This window comes from Bactrocera tryoni, chromosome 1, assembly GCF_016617805.1.
Source record: "Bactrocera tryoni isolate S06 chromosome 1, CSIRO_BtryS06_freeze2, whole genome shotgun sequence".
Taxonomy (NCBI): Eukaryota; Metazoa; Arthropoda; class Insecta; order Diptera; family Tephritidae; genus Bactrocera; species Bactrocera tryoni.
The window spans coordinates 83289983-83296167 of NC_052499.1; the positions used below are offsets into that span (position 1 = coordinate 83289983).

Consider the following 6185-nt stretch of genomic DNA (forward strand, 5'->3'; position numbering starts at 1 on the left):
GTTTGCACCAGGATAATTCGGCATTGAGTTCTTCGCCAAATTTTCAACCAATCTCGGTCCGCAAACACCATATTCGCCTGATTTACCCACGCGTAACTTCTGGCTATCAAGCAAACTCTAACGACTGCTCTGGGGAAACCGTTCTGAGTCGATTGAATCGCTTGGCACATTGAAGTATATTGTGGCCAAATGGGATTACTTTGGGGGGACGACATAGATTTTGAAGTATAAATTCAAAATTTTAAAATTACGAACAAATTCTTACTATTTTTGGCCCATAGTAAGAAATTCTAAAAAAGCGTACTGGATGTATTTTCGATTTAGAAATATTTGTCCTCTTTCTAGAATTGAAAGCAAACAAGAAAGTCATGTAACTAGTTCAAAATCCAATTTAAATTTCACTATTCAAAACTAATTCACTTTCCTATCGGGTATGAATGAAAGTGAACTTAATTAATGGACTTCTAATGGGGATTTCTTTTAAAAAGCACCACACGCAAGCACACTGGCCAACACATAAAGAGCCAATTCACATCACGACACAAGTCAGAATGAGCAAACAATCGAGAAAATGAGTGCTCAAATTGGCTTCACATGTCGACAACCCAATCGTTTATGAAGGAAAATTTCACCAAAAGTCTACAAAAATAACAAAAGAAGCATTTGAGTGTATGTACATATGAAAGCCCTTACAACAATAACAAGAAATGTGTTGAACATAAAAAGAAACTTAAGAAGGGAAAGAAGCAAAAAGTGAATGTGTGAAAAACCCCGAAAGAAATAATAAAAATTTGGCCGGATTTTGTGGTGGGAAAATACCTTTTTTGGGTATGGTGGTGAATAAATAACTGTGAATATCCAAAAGTATTACATAGATCCGCTGGGCTGGATTTGTGTAACAGTTTTTGTGTCGATTTGTGTGTGTTCGACACTGCAAATGTTGTTAAACTCGGCGAACACTTGTACAATGGGTTGGAAAACATATGTTTGAAAGTGAAAAATGGCGCGCGAGGGCAGATTTCAATGATAAGCCATTGTTTTGTGGGCTAGGAATGTCATACCAGAAATATTGTGGCACTTGCGCTTAAAATATAAGTCATCATTTTTATTCTTCTTGGACGAATAACTCGAATAGAGATTTTTCTCAAATCTGCCGTCAAAATTGAAGGATCAAGTAATGTCATGTGAGGCTTCTGTGCCAAAATTTGTTGTCTACAAGTTGGTACTATGCGAAATTTTAGCTTTTATATTGTTAGGTTACTTTTCTTATACATACGAACGGCATACTTGAAAGATCATAAGACGCTCTCGTAAATATCTATACATATTTCATGGGGCTCTCCAACTTTTCCAGCAATTTATGCTACATTTTAGTTAATCAATGTATTCAAATTTGGGTTGTTTTTAGTAGAAAGAGATTTAATCATTTTCCCTTCTTTAGAATAGAAAAGTGTTGAGAGATTTACTTTTTATATACGAAAACCCTGGTGCCTCATTTTTATACCTTTCATAACATTGAAATTACATACAGTCTTCGATTCTTCAGAAAGAAGTTATATACTCGCTTTTGTTTCAGCTTTGTAATACTCCAAAGGTTACCAAGTCCCATAACAGATCATTTTTTTTGCCAAAATTCTTATTTTTTTTTTATTCTCTTTAAGGAACCCTTCAACTTTTCTATGCCATTTTTGAGTACGATTTGTTCTCTGCTTAAAAATAGATCTCAGTTTCAGCGATCACCTCTTTATTCGACGAAACTTTCTTCCCAGCGTGCATTCTTTTGCTATCCGGGAACAGAAAATTGTCGCTCGGCCCAGATCTCGAGAATTCGGTCCAATAATGCTATTTAGTAGTCGCTATTGATGGTACTTCCTTTTCCAAGACAATTTCAATTATTCCATGCGCATCAAAAACTACAGACCTCATAACCTTGTCAGCCGACTCTTGCGTTTTTCCAAGCTTTGGAACGGATTCAACGTGTAACTGTCGATTGGACTTAGGAATGAAATAATAGAGTCATGTTGCATCCATTGTCACATATCGACGTAAAAACTAGGGTTTATAACGCTTGAACATCTCCAAACACTGCTCCGAATTGTCAACTTGTCGTTGAGTTTAGTCAAAAGTGAGCCCTTTCAGCCCTCACTTTGCACAGAGCTTTATCATACGCAAATATTTGTGAATGATATGATGCAGACGTTCCGTTGATATCATTAATGTGCCTGCTATCTCGAAAAACTTTACTTTATAGTCATCCAAAATTATTTTGTGGACTTTTTTGAGGTTATGGTCGGTAACAACATCTTTTGAACGTCCATCGCGTTCACTGTCTTCATTGCTCATTTAACCACGTCTAAGCTAAGCACACCAATCATTGATGGATGTTTTTCCTGGGGCAGTGTCTAGAAACTCGTCATCAAGCCAAGTTTTTGCTTCAACTGTATTTTCCCTTCAAAAGGCAATATTTCATCAATACACGAAATTCCTTTTTATCCACTTTTTTCATAAAAACAAAATTTTCTTGACTCAAAATGATATGTTTTTCAAACTAATGATCCGACAGCTTATTTACATATACACATGCCTTTTGAAGGTTAGTGCTAGCTAAAATTGATATGGATCTAATTCTAGTAGCGCCATCTATGCGAAGGACTTTTCAATTAAAATTTCCTATATCTTCTGAAAAAAAACTAAGAACTAGAAAGTTTAGCGCATTTTTATTTTAGAAAAATATACAATAAAAATTACAATCAATTATTTTGAAAGCAGGTTTAACAAATATATGTATTAAAGCACCGATTCTTCGAAATTATATTGGCTATATCCACTTTTCGCTCATCCTTTAATGTTACTGTTTCTCACTGTGCTCGCACTGTTTTATTTTGCTGCCGATTTCCATACTAAATCTAGACGCCTGCAGGACTGCGATTAACAAGTTTGATTTCCTTCACCACACGCATTGCATACTTCAAGGCTGCGCCGAAATTTCTGCAACAGTTTGACAAGTTAAAACGACTGTCATTCTCACGAAGAGCGTACAGCAGACCACTTTATTGTGACTTTCGTAAGTTTTCTGTTGAAATTCATCATTTATGCTTTGGCTTTGAGTGCGTCTCATGCCGCCGACTGAGCGAAAAGTCAACGAATGAGTTAAGTTGAGACCACTTGCCAGTCAATAGGCAAGGACATGATATCCGGTAGCTTTGGCTTTTCGCCTGAGCCGCTTAAATGTGTCGTCCGTCTGGGCTTTTCGCTGCGCGCTGCTACCTTTGTGGGCGAGCTGCTCACTTGGCCGCTTGGCTGCTTGGCTATTTATTGCCCGCTGTGCTGTTCGATTGTTGATAAGGGTCGACACTCGCAACGGAAACGAAACACTCGGAAACGGAAATGAATCGAAAGTGTAAATAGAATTGGTAATACACGAGACTACAGAGAACGGATATGTCAATGTGTGTTCGTGCATACGAGTCAAATGTAGGTGCATAAATAAGTGCGTAAAGAAGAGTTGTTGAAGAGTTTTTCCAATAAAAAGACAGCGACCAAAAGCTCTAGAGTTCAGTTAGAGTTTTTGGTAGTGGGATGTTTAGAGACTAAGTAAGGTACACAGTAGTTACAAATAGTTAAGACGACATGGTACAAAAATTAGTTTCAGTATAGAGATTAACATAGTTCATTAGAGTTTTAAGAGACTAAGAAGTACTACGCAAAATAGAACATTTTAAGAGAGAAAATGCTACGCCAAATAGTAAGTGGATTGTAGAGTGACAGAGCAGATTAGTTGAGAATTTTTAGACTTACTAATTTCACAAGCAAATTAAGCGCACTTACCTGCCTGTGCTGCCAACGTGTACGCGTTGAGTATGTGTGGCCACGGCGAGAGTCCTTTCAATGAAAACGAAGGCGAGAAATACAAAGCACACAACACGTGTGTGAGTTGCCTTTCTAGGGCTTCCTATGAATGCTAAGCGTCAGCGTTAAATCCACTGCTGCTGCTACAGCTTGCTCGGCTGCCGCTCAGCTGGCGTGTTTGTGGTGGGTTTCGCACTGCTTTATGTCACCGTTGTTGCTGACTTTTATACTTGCAAGTATTAGCGGCGACAGACGGTGTCGCACGGCGGCCGACGACTGACGAGTCGTGCCCTAAACCAGCTGGTGAGGCCGTCAGTGGGGCGGTCGGTAGGTTTGACGGGCCGACAGGCGGCACTGCTACTCTACAGGGCGACAGCAATTATGACGAAATGCTTTGGGTCGGTGTTTGACTGCTTGGCTGCTTGACTGCTTGACTGGGCGCGACAGTTTCACAAGTCTCTTCGCACTTTGCTAGGTGGGCTGGATGATTGAGTGGTCGCTTGAGTTGTTCGGCGTCGTCGTTGCATATGCTTAGTTAAAAATGTTCGTATGCACATACATACAATTGTACTTGTCTAGGTAACTGTGTGTGGGTAAGTGGAACTATTGTGCGTGCAGGTAACGTGTTGAAACTGTCAGCTTGTGCGACAGCAAAAAAAAAAAAACATGAAAAGTAGAGAAATAGAAAAATAGCTGCCGTCATATGCTACGTAATTATTTGACGAATACAATTTTTCGCTTTCACCTACTTATTGCACATACACATGCACACACACAGACACGAAAAAAAAGACACGAGCGGGTGCGGGCGCGGAGGAGGACGCAAGTAGAACTTATCCTTGAAGCAATATGCCATGCATACTTTTACATTTATTGCAGGCTACAATTAAATTAATTCAGTACACGCACCTCATTTGCTGCGGCAGGGGCGTAACGGTGCAAATGAACTTTTGTGGCCGCGTAGTCATTAAGCGGCGCTTACGCTGGGGCATGCCAATGAGTCGCCCTCGAATGACTATTGAGGCATTTTCACTGCCAATGCACGTTGACAATCAAGCAACAGGATCTTTGCACACATACGCGCGCACACACACACACACATCCAAACGTGCAGCAGTATATGCAACACGTACACAGCAAGCGCTGGCCGCGCTCTTGTTGCGCCACTGCTGTGGCAAAGTTCAATATTCACCTCACCTGACACGTTTGTCGCTTGTCCCCGTGGGTTAGGTGGGTTAGATGGGTTTGGGCGTGTGTGTGAGGTGGTTGCTTGCTCGGTTTGCTTGCTTATTTGCTTTCGTGGCGAATTACCTGCCTGGTGCACAGGTGCTTTTGTTTTGTTGTTGCGCGCTGGCAGCTAATCAACCTAACATTTTGCTTGCCGCATCATAGGCAAGTCAGAAATCACTCGGCAGTAGCGTGTGTTAATTACTTCGCAACACGCTAACACCGCACAAATACACGCACGTTTTTTTCCACCTATGAATTGGTTTGTGAATTTTCGTTTATTTTTCTACACTTTTTAGATTTAGCCTGTGCTTTGCATGCACGTTTGTAACGCGAAAGTCAACGCTTCGTCGCCTGATGCTGCTTGTGGCGGTGCACAAGCTCACTCACACGCACACCCGGCCGCCAGTGGACTTACACCTCGCTAAACCTGCTGCTGTACGCGTGCACTTGTGTGTGTGTGTATGTGCATGTGTGTTTGTGCACTGAAAATACACTCACTGAAACTCTCCCGTTCGTACTCGGCGTCTACTCACTTCACGCTCTGCGTGTTTTTGTACTGAGCTCACTTGTTCACGACGCTTTCTGTGACCATACGTTTGCCATTATTTCTTGTTGTTGTTGTTGCACTTTTTGGTTTCCTGCGCGTAGTTGTTGCTATCACTTGATAGCTTTTTGTTAGATTTTCACTTTGCTCACAAAACACTTCACCTTTAATTTCCATCAAATTGTTTTCGCTACTTTCAACGTGTCCGTCTGTCAAGCCATTTAATTATTAAGAATATTTATTCACAAAATAAATGCGATATTCGGTTGACAATATGAAACCCGCATGAATCCTGCAGCGCCTTCAGTATTCGAACTAAATGCTGCAGCTGTTACTTTTTCCACTGTGTGCTCGCTCACCAAACCAACGACAACACATTCGTATTTACCTTTGTATTCGCTGGCATATTATTGTTATATTTTACTCTGACATTCGGCTCTCTCGTGGTGTATATAAACTCACCTCATTCAAGTTGGCGAGCGTAAACTTTTGCAGAAATGTGTCTCCCGGAGGGCGGTGTGCTGTTGGGTTTTACCAAATATTTTGTATGTTTCTCGCTATG

The 6185-nt window shown here is 40.7% G+C and overlaps 1 long non-coding RNA gene across 2 annotated transcripts; it reads right to left on the reverse strand.

Moving 5' to 3' along the window:
* Nucleotides 1-2715: 2715 nt before the first annotated feature.
* Nucleotides 2716-5918, reverse strand: LOC120766251. Of its 2 annotated transcripts, none has more exons than XR_005704586.1 (3): nucleotides 5578-5918; nucleotides 3829-4488; nucleotides 2716-3374 (listed from the first exon to the last, which is right to left on the reverse strand). It is a non-coding gene; the product is annotated as an uncharacterized LOC120766251 (long non-coding RNA). The 2 variants fall into 2 exon arrangements; XR_005704587.1 differs by having other exon boundaries at nucleotides 2716-2988; nucleotides 3047-4488.
* Between the last annotated feature and the right edge of the window lie 267 nt (nucleotides 5919-6185).